General features: G+C 31.7%; 1 pseudogene; it reads left to right on the top strand.

The window, feature by feature from the left end:
* Positions 1-17,428: 17,428 nt before the first annotated feature.
* LOC123203486 lies at positions 17,429-20,033 on the top strand (annotated as a pseudogene).
* Positions 20,034-21,690: the final 1,657 nt, after the last annotated feature.

The raw sequence follows: 21,690 nt of genomic DNA, 5'->3' as shown, positions 1-21,690 counted from the left end.
GGACTATCAGCTGAGTCTTTCTTCTCAAACTTGTAATCAGTAATATTCAAGGAATCCTTCTTTAAAAGAAACTCTTCATATGCACGGTCCACAATTTCAATTTAGAAACAAAATATTCCCTCTAAATTTGTCCAGATTTCTAGTGAAAATTGCAATTCAGATATACGAAGCATAGATTCTGAGAAAGCAAGCAACTTACAAACAATTTTCAATTCTTTAGCAGTGACAAGAAGATAAACCTGACAGATCATTAAATGATGAACTAGATATGTTTTCCATTTGGCATTAGTCAATCACATTTCAACTGAAAAATTATTGCAAAAAAATTCTTCCAAGAAAAATCTTGCTTCGTAAATCCCGGTTCAAACGTGCCTTGTAGTGTAAGCTAATGTTTAACATTTTTTCAAAAAGAATCTTTTATCAAAAATTGTGAAAATAGACCAAAGATTCAATGCTGAAACTGCAAATAATGCATTAAAACAGAAATTCACAAATAGAGTATGGAAAAATTGTTCAGCTACTTGAGAAACAAAAATGCATAAATCAATCCAAATAGTAATGCAACAGGATGAATGTGCAACTGGGCATTTCCCGCTATTTGATCAAATGTCAAGACTACATATCAATGAAAAAATCAGAACTAAAGTCCATCTTATCTAGACAAAAATGGAGCCGCATTTGTATCCCAGACTTATTCTAACTTTCATATGAACAAATTCTACTAAGAAAAATGAACAATGACCTCAATCTTCTGTAGAAGTCTACAAATTTTATAATTATAAAGATGCATACTATATCATAAACTGAAAAAAGAAAAATGAATTTTCTGTTCATAACAATGTCTTTGTATTGATCAAATAACGAGTAACTATATTCGAAGGGGATAATCAGCAAAAATATATATATTTGTATATGTTGGGAATCAAAACCTACCCCTTTCCTGAACAACTTTATAGCAGAATTAAGGTTTAGGTTCCCTTCCCTACATTCTTCAACTTCATCCTTTCCTTCTATCAGTTGTCACCTTTGTAGCTTTGGCATGCTTAAAATAACATAAGAAAAAGTTTCCACCTTCAAGCATTGTTTGATGGCTACTTTGTTCAAGACTGGAAGTTCAAGGGTAGACAACGAATTTCCAAATTATTCAATTTGTTGAAAGCAATTGAATCCTTCACCACTTCACCATCCAACTGATTTATAATTTGATTCATCATTCTGCAATCTGAAACATTCATACTTGTAAGTGGCTCCAGAGTTCTAGCTTTTGAGAGGCTCAATGAATAACTTAACCCGTACATTTTAGGATCATAAAAAGAAAACGAATTATAATTATGTCCATATTTTATGGTCAACTTGAACAAACGACAACTTTAACACCGTTACTGTTTTTGTCCTTAATGTAAGTTTTACAAGGAGGGAACTGATTTCTCTCGACAAAGAAGAAACTAATAATGTCAACAAATGTAAATATAATAACAACAAAATCTCAAAATAAACAAATAACTAAATAGAAGCAAAATGATATATAAGAAAAGATCCTATTAAATATTGCTATAGCCCTTGGACATAACTGATCGTAACACTAGATACAAATTTACTTAGTTATAAATCTCCTAGTGACAAATATAGAACAATTCTACCGCTTCCAAATTTGCTTAGCAATTGGTTTTCTTATGCCTTATTGTATTCTACCTAGAGGTGCCACTAAGTCATGCTGGGTTGGCTTCGATACGGCCTACCAGTCTTGTGGATTGTGTTGGGCCCAAGGTCCACATAATAGCAAGTCTTTAGGTGAGCCACCCCTCTAATTTTAATGGGCCCATGACATGGCCCTATGTATAGGGTTGTGCTGTGACAGGCCCTAAACGAAAGTTGGCCCGTTTTTATAATAATTAATTTATTAAAAAATTAATTATTTAAATTTACTAATATAAATTTTCTTCTAAATTAATACAATTGAGGATCGTAAATTGCAAGTCGATCTGTCAAGTCACATTTTGTTTATATTTTCAAATGATGTAAAATCATTTTCTATTACTAATTGTTGTATTTAATTAAAAGAAACTCTTTATTTTATTGGTGGCGCTATAATGAACTTACTTTTTCTATCTACATCTTTTTTACTTACCTAATACTTGAGTCAGGACAACAATTTTTCATATGCTCAACCATCAAGAAAAATCGAATAACTTACGTGAGTGGTTTTTTTGATAGTGTTTCTCGTGTTTTTCTATGCCCGTTGTTATCACAATTCTGTTAATATCTATTAACAACTTAATTTCTAATTTGCTTTTATAATTTTGTTAATTATTATTTTTTAAAAAATATTTTGATAATAAAAATACTTAATATGTTTTAAACGAAAAAATATTCAGACGATTGGATGACTTCATTTTTGTAGAATCCATTGATCAGAAATGGGTGCAATGTAAACATTGTAATTGAGACCTTACACAGTCTCTGTTATAGTGTTTACACTACATCCATTTCTAATTAAATGAGTCTACAAAAGTTAAGTTTTTCCATCGCTTGCACACCATTTATGTTTAGTGCAGATTATGTTTTGTTCATTATAAAAATATTTTAAAGAAAAAAATAATTGAAAAATTGTAAAAATAAAAAAGAAATTATGTTGTTAATACACCTTAAGAGAATGGTGACAGTAATAGGTATAACAAAAATTACGAGTGACACTGTCTGAAGACTAGGTGTGTGAGTTACTTGGTTCTTTTTGTTAGTAGAACGTATGAAATATGGTTGTCTCAACTCAAGCATAGGGTAACTCACGAAGACGTAATTAGAGAAAACATGTTTATCGTGTCGACATCGATAAAATAAAGAGTGTCTTTTAATTAGATACGATAATTAGTAATAGAAAATGATTTTACATCATTTGAAAATATAAACAAAATGTGATTTGGAGGATCAATTTGCAATCTATGGTCCTCAATTATATTAATTTGGAAGGAAACATATATTAGTAAATTTAAATAATTATCTTTTTAATTTTTTTATTAGAAAACCAAAAACAAAAAAATTAATATAAAAATTGAATAAATAGGATGTAAAGAGAAATTGAGATTGAAATTGAAATATTAAAATTGACTAAAGAAAATGGTGAATGTGAAAGAGATTGAAAGAAGAAAATGTAGAGAGAGAATGAGAGATTGAAAAATTAGGTTGGATGTGTGTGGTTTAGAGAGTGGGAAAGGATGAGTTTATATAGGAAAGAAATAAAAATAATTAAAATAATTTCAAACCCAACGGCTACTAGCTAGACTAGTAACTGTACAGGCAATAGGTTGCAGCCTACATAGTAACCGTGTTGGTCGTGCCCTTCAAGATCAGGCCATTTTTGTGTACTTGTAGCCTGACCTATTTGACATGTCTAATTTTACCCTATTAAGTCATGAGTCGTAAAAGCTTTCCCACATAATCTTGATTAGTAAATTATAATAATAATAATAGTACTAAGAATAATAACAATAATAAACATAAAGATAATAGTCAAGTTTTGTGATTGCACACCGTTTTTGAAAACAATTGTTGGATTATGAAATTAAGGTTATCCTTCAAAAAATATTCTCCATCGATGTCCATTGTCAGTTGCACCTAATTTAGTTTTGGTGTCCATAAATCTCCACCAGGAAAAAGTCTTCAAATTAGAGCACTGACTCACAATTACTTATTCCAAGCATCGGAATTTGAAACATAATTGGTCGAGCAGAAACATATGAGATTTTTTAAACAATGAAGCACTAACATTTTCAATTGGCTGAAAGCAATAGCCTTTTTTCTTGTCTTTGTCTCATTTCCTATAACCTCTGTTACTAACTCTCATTCTTTTATTACGATTGTTGTGAGATGGACAAGCGTTCTCACTACTGAGGTAGCTAAAATATTTTTCAATCCATTACATTCTTGGACGACCAAATTCTTTATGTTTTTGAAGCAAATGGTTGAGGGTGTCATCAAGTATACCAAATGATGTCATTTCCATAAATACGGAGTTTGAAGATTTTGGACAAATGTTTCCATATGGTAATCTTGTTATACAATTATACAAATGGAGTATTTCATCAAAGTTTCCCAAAGCTCCTAGCTGGAATACGGTTGAGACATAATGATGTTATGTCATCAACATATAAACCCAATGATTCCAGATTGGGTATGACCTGACAATTGATGGACAAGTAAATACGTGTGACCAACAAGCAGCAGTCTATTTCGTTAGTTACTTTATATGAAATTGTAAGTGACTGAAACAACTTGAAAAGCTATAAAATGAAAATAAGAGAAGTCATACCTTTTCAAACGAAAATAGGGCAGGTTGGATCTCTCCATCTAAAGCATATGCTTTTATATTCTTACAATCATACACAAACAATCTTTTTAGCATTGGCCACTCTGTTGTATACGGCCCCAAGTAGAAACGTTTGAGCTCTGGTAAATTCTGAAGTTTAAGAAAGGTTAATTGAGGAAACAAAAATCTAAGGGTCTTATCTACTTCCTCATCAGCAGCAACTTACTCCAACCCGCAAGACCTTATCTAGAGCTCTTTAAGTTGCAAAAGACCAGTAGCTATGAAAACTGGAAACACACTTTTCACACTCCAACAATTCATAACAGTTAATGTTTCTAGATTATGAAAGCTATAAAGTCCTTGAATAAAATTAAGTGGAACAATAACCATCAATTTTTCAAAAACCTTGACTCTCAATTCTTTTAATTTGCCAAAAGAGTCTTCATGGAGTTAATTGTGCCAGATCAGTTACAAGTTATCTAAGTTTAAGAGTGTCAGCTTCTTTAGACCAGACAAATCAGCCTACAAAAAAAAAAAACAATGAATCTAATAATAATTATACTGATAATGATAATTACAATAATAGTTTTAAGACCATTTTTGGAAATTAAATGCATATAATGGTAGCACTAATAGCTATAAAGAATGTTAGAAGTTTAAGGCTGACAAGTTGTGAAAATTTAATAAGTTCACATTTTTTGTCAAATAGGGGCTTTATATTAGTAGTAAGAATGTTCTCCAAGCTCACTTCTGTTGGAAAATTGGCTCTTTAGGTCCTACATCTATTAATTTATTCTATTTGTATTTTACCAAAGACTATAAATAGAGGCCTTGGTTTTAATTCAAAATCATCCCAAAAACAATTGTAGTTAAACACAATTGTATTGAGAGAATCCTATTATTAAGGATCTCTAATAATTTATTTTTCCTTTACAACTATTTTTTGAAGATAATGAAAGTAATCAGCGGCGCCGAGGACATAGATACATTTACCAAACCTTGTAAATTCTTGTGTTCTCTTTCTTTTATTTTCTACAATTTTATTTTCTGCCTTAATTATTTATTATATTCAATAGCATAGAAATTGTGTTTTATATTTTCGCTACACAACAAGTGGTATCAGAGACTAGGTTTAGGATAGTGAGTAGCTATTTATATGGTTATATGCATGTCTAGGAAAATGCTGTTTAAAGAGGTTGGTTTTTAAGATGGCTGATTTTTAAGGAGGCTTTGTCCCTACCAATCTTTATTGGGTATTTTTCTGATGCATATATTATCATTTTTTGGCACTTACTACTATCTTAGGTTATAGTAATTTTGTTTTAGCTATTAAATATAAATTTGTAAAACTTGGTTATTTGGAAAACTATGTACCAAGTAAATCTTAGTCAGCGAAAAATGGCATCGACATCAACAAAGACAATTGTGACAATCACAAAAATTGATGTGGAAAAATTTGAAGGCCGAAACAATTTTGGCTTATGGCAATGTGAAGTGATGGATGCTCTATGTCAAGAAAATCTTGATATAGCTCTGAAGGAGGAACAACCAGAAAAGATCAATGACAAAGAATGGGTGAGGATCAATCGTCAAGCTTGTGGTACAATCCGTATGTGTCTTTATAGAGAGCAAAAATATCCATTCATGAAAGAGATATCTGCAAGTAAGATATGGAAGACATTAGAAAACAAGTATATAAAAAAGAGTAATGAGAATAGACTTTATTTGAAGAAGAGACTATTTCGTCTTCAATTGAAACCTGATACAAATATAAGTGATCATATTGATACTTTTAACCAATTGATAGCTGATTTACTAAACCTGGATGAAACCTTCAAAGATGAAGATAAAACAATACTTCTACTAAGATCTCTTCCTAAAGAATTAGGTCATTTAAGCATTACATTACTTCATGGAAAGGAGAAAGTGACTTACGATGAGGTATGTGCTACTTTGAATAATAATGAAATTCGAAAGAAAGATCAATAAGAGAATAGAGAGACAACTATTGAAACCCTTACTATAAGAGGACAAAATCAAAGTCGTAAGTAAGAAAGAAAGGGTAGATCTCAGTCAAAGAAAAGACCTAGTAAAAATAAATGTGCTTTCCGCCGAGAAAAAAGACATTGGAAGAAAGATTGTCTAAAGTTACAAAGGAAAGATAAAGGTAAGACCAAAGTAGTTTCAGATGCATATATAGCTGAAATTGAAGAAGATGAGTTAGACTTTACTCTAGTAAGTCTACCAATAACATCTCAGTATAATGAATGGCTTCTAGATTTGGGTTGCACTTATCATATGTGTCCACACAAGGAATGGTTCTTCAATTATGAAAAACTAAATGGTGGAGTTGTTTTTATGGGTAATGATAGTCCTTGCAAAACTGAGGGGATAGGTTCAATCCTTTTAAAGAATAATGATAGATCAACTAGAGTTTTGACAGATGTTTGACATGTACCACAGTTGAAGAAAAATCTCATCTCTTTGGGAGTTTTGGAATCCAAAGGCTTTAAGGTGTCAATGCAAGATGGAGTCTTAAAAGTTATCTCTGGTGCTTTTGTAGTGATGAAAGGTATAAGAAGAAATAACTTGTATTATTATAATAGTGGTACAATTTTTGAATCAATAGTTGTAGTATCTAAAAAAGATATAGATGATGAGACAACCAAACTTTGACATATACGTTTAGGACATGCAGGGGAAAAAACCTTATTTAGTTTTGTGAAACAAGACTTATTGAAATGAGCAAAAACCAGAAAGTTAGATTTTTGTGAGCATTGTGTCTTGGGAAAATAGAAAAAAATAAGATTTAGTACTGCAATTCATAATATTGAAGGTATTTTGGATTATATTCACTATAATATGTGAGGACCTACTAAGATAACTTCCTTGAGAGGTAGGCACTACTTTATTACGTTTGTTGATGAATTTTCTAGAAGGACATAGGTGTATACTTTAAAGAAGAAAAATGATGTATTAGGTGTTTTCTTGAAATGGAAAAAAATGGTTGAAACTCAAACTAGTAGAAAAATCAAACGACTAAGGACTGATAATGGTGGTGAGTATACTAGTGATCCGTTTTTTGAAGCTTGTCAGGTTGAAGGCATTATATGTCATTTCTCAATTAAAGGAACACCATAACAGAATGGGGTGGCAGAACGCATGAATCAAACCTTGCTGGAGAAGGTTAGATGTATGTTGTCCAATGTTGGGTTGGGCAAAACATTTTAGGTTGAGGCTATTACATATGCATGTCATCTTATTAATCGTTTACCATCCACTACAATTGAAAGGAAAACACCCCTTAAGGTATGGTCTAGAAAACCTGCTAATGACTATGATTTCTTATGTGTGTTTGGTTCTACTGCCTATTATCATACAAATGAATCTAAATTAGATCCAAGAGCAAAGAAAGCAATTTTTATATAGGTTAGTTCTAGAGTGAAAGGATATCATTTTTGGTGTCTTAAGTTGAAGAAAATTATTCACAGTAGGGATGTTATCTTTGATGAATCTGTCTTGTTAAAGAAGGTAACAAAAAGGATCGATAATACTCAATAGCAGGTGGAGTGTACTCTGCAACAGGTGGAGTTTGAGACAATCACAATTATAAACCCAACCAAAGTTGTTGAAAATGATAGTGATACTCTAGTGGCAGAAGAGGAAAGTGAAGATAGAGAGGTTTCAACCCAAGAACCTCAATAACAATAAGAATCAATTACATCACATAGGCCAAAACGAGAAATACGTAAACTTGCTCGATTTGCTGATATGGTGGCCTGTGAACTTCCAATTATAGATGATGAAATTCCTTCCACCTATAGAAGCTAAAAGTGGAAGAATGCTATAGATGAGGAATTACAATCTCTTTAGAAAAATGAAACTTGGTAGTTAGTTCAATTACCAAAGAACAAGAAGGCAATTGGGTGTAAGTGGGTGTATGCAAGAAAAGATGGATTTCCTAGCAAATAAGATGTTCACTACAAGATAAGGTTGGTAGCAAAAGGTTATGCTCAAAAGGAAGGGATTGATTTCAATGAGGTATTTTCTCCAATTGTTAAGCATTCCTCTATTAGAATTTTGTTGGTCTTGGTAGCACAATTGAATCTTGAACTAGTTCAACTTGATGTGAAAACTTCATTTCTACATGGTAATTTGGAAAAGGAAATTTATATGACTCAACCTGAAGGATTTAAGGTTGCTGGCAAAGAGAATTGGATTTGCAAACTAAGGAGATCGCTTTATGGACTGAAACAGTCACCAAGACAGTGGTACAAGCAATTTGATTGATTTATGATGGAGCACAGGTACATAAGAAACAAGTACGATAATTGTGTATATTTTCACAGGCTACAAGATGGGTTTTTTGTTTATCTATTATTGTATGTTGATGATATGCTGATAGCTTCAGAGAATCAAGAAGAAATTGAGAAATTGAAGAGACAACTCAATCAAGAATTTGAAATGAAAGATCTGGGAGAAGCCAAGAAGATTCTAGGTATGGAGATTAGTAGAGATAGAAGAAGAAGTAAGGTTAGTTTGACTCAAAAAGAATATTTGAAAAAGGTACTACACTGTTTTGGTATTTTTGAGAAGTCAAAACCTGAAAATACTCCACTTGCTCCTCATTTTAAGATTAGTGCATCCTTATCTCTATGTACAGATGAAGAGTGAAGATATATGTCACAAGTTCTGTATTCTAATGCAGTTGGTAGCTTGATGTATGCAATGGTGTGTACAAGACTTGACATTTCACATAAAGTTGAAGTTGTGAGCAGGTATATGCATGATCCTGGTAAAGGACATTGGCAAGTTGTGAAATAGATTTTACGATACTTACTAAAGACTGTAGATATTGGTTTAGTATTTGAGCATGATGATGTACTTGGTCAAGATGTGACTGGATATGTTGACTCTAATTATGCTGGTGATTTGGATAAATGTCGATCAACTACTGATTATGTTTTTACTCTTGCAAAAGCACCGATCAGTTGGAAGTCTAACTTTCAATCTACAGTTGCTTTGTCTACTACAGAGGCAGAGTATATGATAGTTATAGAGGCTATAAAGAAAGCTATTTAGTTACAGGGATTGCTGGAAGATTTAGGAATTGTTCAGAAGCATGTCAATATGTATTCTAATGGTCAAAGTGCAATTCATTTGGCAAAGAATCCAGTATTCCATGCATAGACTAAGCATATTGATGCTAGATATCATTTTGTAAGGAAGATAGTTGAAAAAGGGAATATACAACTCCTGAAAATTGGGATTGCTGAAAACCCTACAGATATGATGACCGAGGTGGTAACAACGATCGAGTTCAATCATTGTTTGAACTTGATCAACATCCTGCAAGCTTAAATTATGCCACAAGGCGCATTTGAAGTCGTCGCTGAAGAAGGAAAACATAAGGGAAATTTGGTGAGACGTGCTAAATCGCCAAGGTGGAGATTGTTGGAAAATTAGCTCTTAGGTCCCATATCTATTAATTTATTCTCTTTGTATTTTACCAAAGACTATAAATAAAGGTCTTGGTTTTAATTCAAAATCATCTAAAAAACAATTATAGTTAAACACAATTATATTGAGAGAATCCGATTATTAGAAATTTCTAATAGTTTATTATTCCTTTGTAACTATTCTTTAAAGATAGTGAAAGTAGTCAGCGGCGCCGAAGACGTAGGTACATTTACCGAACCTCATAAATTTTTCTGTTATCTTTCTTTTATTTTCTGCCTTAATTATTTATTATATTCAATAACATAGAAATTGTATTTTTATATTTCTGCTGCACAACAACTTCAACACTAGAAGAATTGGGGAAGAACGTCTTTAAACTAGAGCTACTCTCAATGTGAAGTTCATTCAAGGTCGGGAATTAAAGTGAATTTCCAATACCAAATCTTGTGAGTTTTGGAAGCCCTTGTAGCTTTAAGTAGAATAGTTTAAGAAAAGTCATTTCAGTTATCTTATCTGCTACTTCTAATCCTCTGACTCAAATATTATTGCTTCCATTGACTTATAGTTGCATATAACAAGCTTTTAGAGTTGCACTAAACTTTTGACCACAAAAGATGAAAACAGAAACTTCAAACTGTTACACTTTTCCACGGTTAAGATATTTAAGCATTGAATATGGGAAGACATGGGCTGGAATAGATTAACCGATATATTCTCAGTATTGATTTCTTCAAGCAGCAATATGTTTTTGGCCATAGAGGATGAGAAGAGATACCTCAACTTGTCACAATTAGCTACGTTTATTATTCTCAATTGGCTAAAAGACTTTGATTTAGGCCGCAACATATCTTCTCTATAAGACATAAATTAATGAGAAACATTGATTCTAAGACTGGAAAGGCATCATTAGAATGAATGCACTCCATCGAGTTGACAATATACACAATTTCTGTACTATTTTGTACAAAGAGATGCTTGAATTTTGGGTAACCTTCTCTGTCAAGTTCCCAAAGAATATCCTAACACGATCCAGCTGATCTAGATAGAGATATTTTGCTTTCTTCATCAAAATTACGATCCCATACCTCATATGACGGCTTCCATTGAACTTTAGTCTTAATGTTCTCCAGGTTTCATATTCATAAGACTAATCTCATACATGTGACACCCCAAATTTGGAACTTCTTCGAATTGAAATGCTACTTATTTTCCATGGCTTTATTCTAATATATAATTATTTTTGCAACATAAGATTTTCTAAATTCATCATAAATAATAATCCATTAACTTTAACATATTCAAAGTCTTACATAAAATATTTCCTAATCACATAATTAGTGAATCATAAACTCTACACATCAATAATTTCCTCAACCTCTCTTTCCTTGATTTCATTTTGTTTCATACCTGTTAGCTACTCTAGAAATTTTATTTTGCAAAATGATGAAGATGAGGAGTGAGCCATCAACTCAAAACAAACATAATAGGTAACTTTGTATAAATGTTGTATCATAAAGACTTATTTACTTTCAAAATACTTAGTCACAAAGAAAAACAAGAATAAAACTTTTCGTATTCCACAATCATAATGAAAATAAAACATTTCCATATTAATATGTTATAAGAAAAATAGTGTAAATATTTTCATATTCATTATCATAAGCAAAAACAAGTATAAACACTTCATATTCATCAATCATAAGCACAAACAAAATTTGTTATTTTTCATAAAATAATCTTAGAAGAATTCATAAAATTTGTAAGCTCATAAAAAGAAAACATAAAATTCATACTTAGCCTTTACCACGTAGTGTCACCTGTACCCCCGATGACTCATCATATTCTTATTTGCATCGTATGTCCATAGACTTTTCATCATTTATATTCATATTCATAAAGGTTTGCAGATCTTTCATTGTATTCATATTTATAATAAGTCCATAAACCCTTCATCGTATTCATATTTGTATAGGTTTATAAACCCTCCATCATATTCATATTTATATAGGTCTGTAGACCCTTCATAATTCATATTCATAATTGGTCTGCAAACCTTTCAACATTCAACATATGTCTTTAAATATTTTATAATCTTGTCACATTTATTGATTTATAAATCTGCCAATTTCTTATCTTACTACGGAAATTCAACAAAAACAATTTTATAAAACTTTTCTTTTTAGTAAACCTTTTTATCTTTGAAAAATATTCAAAAACCTTTATTTAAGAAATTCATCTAATACTTCCATCTTAACAGCCATTTAATATAATATTAGTTTTGTTCTATAGAAAATATCAAAAAACACTTTTCACAAATATTATAGCTAAAAAGATTAGATACTTCTAACGTATAGTCATAAAATAAAATCATAACATAATTTATCAGTCCTAATTAAAAAAAATTTTATAACATAAATCATCATATAAACATTGTCAGTATAAAACAAAAGTCAAATACTTCTTTAATCGCCTAAGAGATACAAGTGTCCCCACATTGCCTAGCAATCTTAAATCAAACTTCACACTATCAAATCTTAATCTTAGAAGTATCCACTAATAGCCCGCAAACCTTATAAATCATAATTCTAGTGTTAAATTATAATAAACTCCATCTAAACTTATTGTGCATATACAGACTCTTCATATGACATTTATGATTACATGATTTTTATTAAATTAATCATTCATCATAAATTCACAAAATTTGGAAAAATTAAAGTAAACAAATAAGAAAATTTTCATATGAAACAAAGTTCAATTTCATTTTCAAAATGTTCAATAAGGAGAGGGTATTAACATTGTCCAGAAAACCAAATCTTTACTGGATAACCCCTGTTAATTGATTTTTAACAAATTCTATAGGTATTGAGAATTTTTTGAAATTTTGATATAAATTAATAGACATATAATAAAATTTTCAGAAAAATTTTAAGATACAATTGATATAAGATACTTGATCAAAACATTCAAGAAATTCAGATAATCAAATTGATCAAAATGCAGAATTTTTCGTGGAACAGTCATTGTTCTAAGATTTTTAGTAATTTATATTATTTTCAAAAAATTATGAAATTTTGGCATAATTGAAAATACATGTTATAGAAATTCCAAAAAAGTTTTCAATTGCAAATGAAATAAATTTCTTCATCAAAACATTTAATAAAGATAGAATTACAAATTATCTGGAATTTTAAGTTTTTAATATGCACAGACACAATTCTATCACCAATACTATGCTAACAAAATTGAAAACCTAAATCAATAATAATCTAATAAAAGAAATCATAATTCTAAAATTTAATGTAATGAAAGGGAAAGGTTAAACTTACCCAAATTTCTAGCCTCTTAATTGAAATAACCCTACACCTCCCCTTCTTCAATTGCCAAAGTGTGGAAGAAATAAGATTTTTTTTTTTTTTTGGTTTATAGGATGTAAACTCTTGGAATAAGGAAAAGAGCAGTTTATATAAAGTTATTCAAAGGAATAAGATCCCCTCAATTAAAAACTTTTAATATCTACTTATCCAATCATATCTCTTCTTTTCATACCTAATTAAAATCCTTTAATGTCCTTATCCTCCAATTTATCTAATCACATCCCTTGATTACTCCCCTTGAGTTTGAAATTTAAATTGTAATTTCCACGATAAGAATTCCTTTAATTGCACACCCTTTAATAAGTTTTTACATCTATATTTATATATTCTTATCATTTCCTTTAAATATCCATCAATATCTCATTATATTTTATTTACCAAATAATATATATATATATATATATATATATATATATATATATATATGTATGTGTGTGTGTGTGTGTGTGTGTATATATATATATACACTTTTTTTTTTTTTACATAAAAACAGTATGTTACATTTCTCCCTCACTTAAAAAATTTTGTCCTCAAAATTTCACACATACAAATCAACTTAATCTTATTAGTGGTAATAAATTGAACAATAACAATCCTTGACCGACTTTAACCATCCTCTTTGTCTCATGTTCAACTCCTTTCCTAGAAAAATATACATCAATTGTCACAATTACACATTAAAAATTAAAATATCTTACATAAGGTACAAAATCGAAAGTTTATTATGTTTTCTATCATCTTTCATGACTTAAATGTTTGACATTTTAAGATTCAATCCAATTGCACCATTATTAATATTGGATGAGAATTTCATTAAATTCTACCAATCTCAAAATTCTCACACTCAACATTTATAATATGTGATCCAATAAATGCATTACTGTTATGTGTAACACCCACAAGTAAGCCTAAGGGCATTTTAGTCTTTTCTCTTATTTTAAGTGAGTTAATTAATATTCTTTAGGGTGATACATGCCTGTGTATAGTGTATCGCCAGCAAATTTGAAATTATCAAAAAAGAAAAAATTGTGGCAAGATCAGGTGTTGCCTTAGTTGCATGACACGACACACGTTTGTGTACTATAGACATACGCTTGTGTGTCAAGTCGAAGAGGCAAAATAAAAAGGCATTTAACCTAATTCTCTTCACTTGTTTTTTCTCACCCCCAGCCACACCCAAATAAAGGAGCAGTGAGAGGAGAGTCTTACTATCATTGAAATTTCTCTTAGCCATGCAAAGACTACTTGTATATTGGAAGACAAGTAAATGGTGTCATTTTGGCCAAGTAGTATTCGATTTAAGATGACTTTGTGCACTTTGAATAAGACTTGTTGCTTCTAGATATTTAGTTAGGGAATTTTAATGATGGATTGATAATGATGTGTGTATAAAAATGGCTTAAATTGTTATATGAATATAAAAACCACAGTACATAGGCTGAAACTGTGTTTAATGACGATGATGTCCATGGTTTGTATGTTGATGATATTGGCTAAGACTTGATTGTGTTTATATACCTTTGAATGCGGAAAATTAATCTAAGGTGCTTAGAAATATTTTTATGTGCTTATAAATATGTTTGGTTGCTAGAATTCATAGAAACTAAAAGTGTTGCAATCTCTAAAATCATAACACATGGTCGTGCAGGGCCTCATACATGCCCGTGTTTTCTTAGTTTAAAATAGGAAGTTCTGAAATTACTGCATGCTAGTTTTGAGAAAAGCCATACACAATCGTGTGGTATGAGATATATGTCTGCGTGTAACTTTCCAAAAGTGGATGCTTTGTTTAAAAGGAGGCACATGAGGGTGCACTCTAGACATACATTCGTGTAGCTAGTTAAAAGGCCAGTTTACCCCTAGTTCAAACACAGTGAAAGGGAAGAAGCAAGAAGAGTAAGAATAAGAGATTTTAGTTAAAAAAATAAGCTAGATAGAATAAGCAAGAGTGTTTGACTATGTGAAAGATGGCATAAGATCTCAATTGAGTTGTATTCAAGTAAAAAATTAGAAAAACTAAGGAAAGTGGTTCACATCTTAAGAAGGTTGGATACCCATGAGATGCATGAGATGCATCATGAACTTAGCGCTAACACGCATAACCACTCAGTTTATTCATGTGTGCATGGTAAGGATAGTGGCTTTTAGATATTTTCTCACATGGTTAGTGAAATACATCACATATGTACCCACGGTAGAGGCTATCTTAAGATGTTTTAGATAGTAGTTTCGATTAGCTTATGTAATAAAGGAATGGACTGCTACTAGATTTTTTTTTCCTGTGTGACTAGGGTGTTCCAGTTAGCTAGCCTAATAGGTCATATTCTAGGTGTGCAAGGCATAACAAATAGTGACATGCAAGGTGTCTTATGCTTTCACTAGGGTACACGATATGAACATTTTCGCTTTGGCCTTAGTAACCTTTGTAGATGGCCTATGTTAGGGCACAAAAGTGTTGAGTTGTAACCACATTCAGATTCATAAATGGAATGCCAGATTTATTATTATTACTTATATTATTTAGGGTGTTGAGAGGACACCAACTTTCTAGGTGTTTTTCACTAACGTGTTGCTTTTGTATATCTTATAGGTAGATGTGAGTAATGAGGCAGACGGAGGATTTAGCGGTCTAATGAATAGCTACACGAAGGTGAGAGGCATAATAGATTTCTTTTATATATATGTATTTTGATAATCAGTTATAGTTTTATAGTTAAATTATGCACAATGATTATTGATATTAAGCTTCAGATAGTTTTATTTTGAAAATCAATTAATGAGGTATTTTAGTATTTATTTTATCACCTTTTTGCACATTTAGATATTTATAATCATGCATAGAATTTATGTTTTAAAAGTTTAGAAATCAGGTCATACATGCCTCTCAAGGTCATATTTCTTGTAGGGGCATGTATCTGAAGAAGGGTGTTACATTATGACTAGGACCATGTCATCATCTCTTATGATTCTTGGAATCACTTTATCCATGATAAAGTGTCTGTGCTATTTGTAATAAGCCATAAATGTCTCACATTTTGTTAATTTGAGAGTAATGATAAAATGGTGGATGTTTCTTACATTCATTACAATGCGGTGTTCTTCAGCAAGTTGTAATGCATCCACATAATCCCAAAAATTTTTACATTCTTGTTTCAAACAAGATCATTTGTTACAGGAGTCTAATGGTCATGCATGAAAATAATTAGACTATCTATTATTTCTTTTCTAATTAAGAGAATGCAACTTTTTGTTAAGTCTAAATCTTTATTTTATATATATGTATAGTCCTAATATGCACTATTAGATTATCAAATAGTCACATCTTATACAAGTTTACATGATTTAAAAACTTGTGTTTTAAAACCCGGATACGTGTTTGCATGAGCCGAAATAAAGTATTACATGCATTTACCTGCCACATGACCTATAGTATTAGTTCCATGCGTTGATTTGAGCATCAAATAGTTGTCACGCATCAGAAGGGAGCTTTAACAAGCTGTAAGTAGTAATTAATGCATCAAAATATAGTTCCATGCACAAAATAGTGTTGCATGTGCCATACCAAGGTCACACACACTACCAAATGGTTGGTGACCTGTTGTTGACTTGGTTGACCATTGACCATGCCTGATGATTGTTGACAAGTGTTGACTAGTTAACTAACCAGATGGGTGTTGACTAGTTTGGGTCACTTGATTGACTAATGAGTTGATCTGTTGACCAATAGATTTGGGTAATCTAATGACTAAATAGGTCAACCAATTGGGTTTTCCTAACACGATTACAACCTGCGCATTGCGATGAATCCTAAAACATCCTCTGTTAGTTCTATGATTCAAGATGATTATTGACCGCAAAAGCTTGGGTCTTTAGAAGAACCCATACTAGCAATTCTTGTTGTATTAATTTTCGGTGCCAACATCACTAGAATCTAGCGAAAAGATGATGAGTAACACACGATTTTGGTCTTCGGTTTTGGCCTCTTAATCCATCAATTCAAGGCAATTTTTGATGTGATTTTTAGATCAAAATGTGTAAAAAGATTCTAGTAATTATACTAACTCGTTTTGATAGTTCAATTTCATGCAATTTTGGTCGAATTAATTCAAATACAAAATTCAAATTTAAACAATATTCAAGCAAAAAAAATGCAGAAAACAAAATATGATTTCTCAGAATTATGGCATAATCACAACCTGGCTTTGATACTATGTTGAAAATAATATGCCTAATTTTGTGTATTTGAAAATAATAAATTTGCATACCCAAAGTCGATTTTGTATTCGAAATGCAATCTGAAGCATTTCATTTTCATGATTTCCACAACACAATTTGGTCTCATGCACTTTGTATGGAATGTCAATGCCAGAAGACCATTTCTGTGTTTATTGGGGAGGAGAAGAAGAAACAAAAATTCTTCTGTAATTTTTTCATATGTGTTCATCCATCTGGGAAGACAATTTTTGGACATACATATAATAGTCCAATTGCTATCCAACTACCCCCCAACTACCCTTTGGCAGTTTAATGTAACTGGGTTGAGTCGACCCATCATGGGTCAACCCTAACCCAATAAGGGTATTAGTTGTAATCGGGGAGGACAGTGGCTTAGTAGATAAGAATAACAAAACTATGTACACAAATAATGATGTGTCATCTTGTGATTGATTGTTGTTTTATCTTTAATTTTCAATTATGCAATCACGTAATGACACATAATTGTTTGTACATAAAATTGTACATAAAAATTGTGCATATAATAGTATCTAAGAAGAATGGATGGAGACTATTCAATGTTGAGGATCGGATGTCTAACGTCCCTCAATGTAAAGGAAAATTTTTGGCCAACCCTTGGAATAGCTAGTACGATATTTACTACTGTGATCGGAAGGCTCCACAAGATGTGCTCACAATTATGCTTCTCCATGGGAAGGTCTCCGCTATTCCTGGCCTTTCTTGATTAAATTAGAGTTTTTCCATTCCTGTTTGATTCTTAACATTGTGCGGGTATTATATTATCTCTATCTTCATACATTATGGATATGAGCATTACATCTGAATAATCTAGACAAACAAAAGCAGCATATTCTCAGAACGAGAATAACAGTGATGGCTGGGTTGATTTCGTCTTGGCACTATAATGAACATTTGGGAGTTCTGATTGCTTCCCTTAAGATGATACGCACTTTTATTGACAATGATGTAGGTTGTTGAAGTTCTAAATCCTCTGGCACGTGATTACAAGTCCATTGGCACAATGAGGAAAGCGCCTGCAGAGTTGCAAGAAGAACTATCTCTGGCTCATAGTCAGGTCTGGAAAGTCAGTAATTGCTGATATATCATGTGACTTAAATATACTTTTACATTTTCAGTTAATCTAAATTCTGTGACATGGGTAGATTGAAATTCTTTCCCTTTCTAATTAAGACCTACATGCAACAATTAAAGGCTAAAAACACCCAATATATATGGAATTTGTAACTGCCATCTTGTAGCCAATTTTCTGTGAACAAAAACAGGTTAAAATATCTGAAGCAAGGGTTGCCACTGCTTTGGATAAGCTAGCTCACATGGAAGCATTGATTAATGATAGGCTATTATAAGATGGAAACACCTCACACTCTGATCAAAGTTGCTCTCCTCCTTGTACTTCTACGCAATCACTGGATACTATTAAAGCAAAGTTGCCCCGGAAAAGCTTGAAGGTCTTCAGTTCAGTTCAATCTTATCATCCCTGATTGAAAAACTTCTCGTATCCAGTTGCTTTCACCTCCAATCTCAAGGATGATACTTCGCTATCAAATATATTGATGTGCTTTAGCAAATTTTATATATGTTGGGCTTTTGGGTCTCTTCTTATGTGGAGAAACTCAAATTTATTTAATGAAAAAGCCCATATTCATAAATTAGATAAAAATAAGAGTTTAACATATACTTTTAAATAACACACTAAAGTCATAATAAAAAGAAGAGAAAAGAAGAGACAAAAACGTTGTTTTGGGTTTTTAGTGTGTTGTCTATGGGAGATTTTCTTGTTCTCTCAACTTCACCGTTGGATCGCTCTAATATTTGGAATGCTGGTAGAAGTCTCGTCATTCTTCATTATGAACGGTGAGATCGCTATTTGATTTTTAGGTAAGCAGCTATCTGTGCTGAAACATTACTGGTTGTGTTATGCAGTTCTATTAACGTCTCTTTCTCTTTTTTTCTACTATTAGATTATTCTCAAATTTTTATAGCATTTTATATACATCTGGTGTCATATTTTGGATGGTGGAGATTTTTTTTTTGTATATGTAACATGAGATATAGGTTTTTGAGTTTGTTGTGATATTCATTTTTTTTCTATATTCTTGTTATTTCTTTGCTTTGTTGCTTTGACGAGTTATGTTTGCACGTAGGCTGAAAACACTGTACTTTTTTTTTTTAATATAGTGGATTGGTTTATTTAGACAAGACCATATGGTTTTACTTTTTATATTAGATAGGTTTTCACGTTAAATTGTGGTGTTTTTTCTACTATATTTGTTTTTTATTGTTTAGTGTGATAAAATCATATTTTGATTGATTGTTTACTGTCATATAGTTCAGTCGAGAGAGTTTGATTTTGGTATTTCTAGTTTAATTGCTTTTCTTCCCAACAATGTATGCTTTAGAGTGGGATCATGGTGGTTGTGATGTATTGTCCAAAACTTTTACCTGCAGATATCCTTACATGTATCATACCATTTCTGTTTCAGATTCCAACTGAATGCTTTGAGGAACCATGGGTTATCTTTCGTGGCAAAGATGGGAAACCTGGATGTGTCCAGGATACTTGTGCACATAAAGCATGCCCTCTTCACTTTGGTTCAGTAAATGAGGGTCGCATTCAATGTCCATACCACGGTTAGTTAGAACTATAGAAGATTCTTGAATATTATGCCACTTCTTTCAATATCTTTTCACTGAATTTCGTGGCTACTTTGTTAAACCCCTTTTTACCAACTTCTTAAGGGACAGTTTGATTAAGTATTTAAAGATTAATTTATTTTTTAGTACTAATATTATTTTATTTGATTTACCAGGGGATAAAATATTTTGGTAATTTTTCATTGTCACCTTCATTTGTATTAAAATATTACCAAAACTATCTTAATTTTATGAATATTTGATTTTATTTGCATGTGTCTACATATTCAGGCAAATGTAAAATTCTCCAAGAATATGAATATCTGATTTTATTTATTTATTTATTATTACTCATGTTTTTTCCTGTATCTATATAGGTATATTCATGTCAAAATATGTATCGTGTTTAATTTTTAATTATTTTGATAATTAAATGTAATGTTTGTTTGAATTCTTTTATTTAAATGTTATATATAAGTATAATATAATGAAATCCATACCATCATAAAAATGTGCAAAATATGAAAATACATAACATGGTCTGAAATTGATTTACATAACATAAATTAAAACATGACAATCAATAGTCCCCTTTCATGCATAGTCCTAGTTGACAAACCCGCATGTGATACCCTTAGGCGAATCCCACATCGACAAAGCACGAGAAAGATGCTGGGTCTGTCTATGTATCCCACATTGGTTAGTGATGGAGAATTTGGTTGGTAAAATAGCTTATGAGCTCCTTACCTGTTAAGACGCGTTTTGGGTTACAAAGCCCAGAAGCAAACCCATGATGAACTGTGTGCCAAAGTGGACAATATCTTAACAGTGGGTTGGGTTATTGGACCAGGCTTGTTACAAATGGTATCAGAGCAGCTCCGTGTGTTCTCTTGAACAATGGTGGGGCAAACCTCAGTGAGGATGTTGAGTCCCGTAAGGGGGGGTGTATGTGATACCCTTAGACGAATCCCACATCGATAAAACACGGGAGAGATGCTGGGTCTGTCTATGTATCCCACATTGGTTAGTGGTGGGAGAATTTGGTTGGTTAAATAGCCTGTGAGCTCCTCAACTGTTAAGATACGTTTTGGGTTGCAAAGCCCAGAAGCAAACCCATGATAGACTGTGTGTCCAAAGTGGACAATATTTTAACAGTGGGTCAGGTTATTGGACCAGAGTTGTTACACTGGATCACTCATCTTTTACTTACAAAATAACATAAAAGAATATATGAGAGAGGAAACACTAAGTAGGCAGCTTCAAATCTCCCAATCTTCTCAAAACAAGACATATCATTTGGAAGAGCCTCTTTACCATAGAGAGCCCTGGCACACTTTTGGTGAACCAAGACAACATGAATTTTCTTTCACATATAAAAATCACCTTTCCCAACAAATGTTTCAATATTAATTCTTGTTTGACCCATTGTTTTAATCGTTACAATATATTAGAAACCAAGGCAGCAAAGAAAACAAGAAATAACATAATATCAGAAAGAAGAAATATCCAAACTGGTTGTAATACTATCTTTTGGTTTCCTTGAAGATGGATATATTCGGATTCCAGTAACTATAACATGCAAGAAATTATTAAAAGCATAAAGAAATATTGCACAAAGGATATTTACTTGGTTTAGATTTCTTAAACAAAGTCCTATAT

Source organism: Mangifera indica, chromosome 19 (genome assembly GCF_011075055.1).
Source record: "Mangifera indica cultivar Alphonso chromosome 19, CATAS_Mindica_2.1, whole genome shotgun sequence".
Taxonomy (NCBI): Eukaryota; Viridiplantae; Streptophyta; class Magnoliopsida; order Sapindales; family Anacardiaceae; genus Mangifera; species Mangifera indica.
The sequence above is the reverse complement of the archived record's forward strand: the minus strand, read 5'-3'. Positions and strand labels throughout refer to the sequence as shown.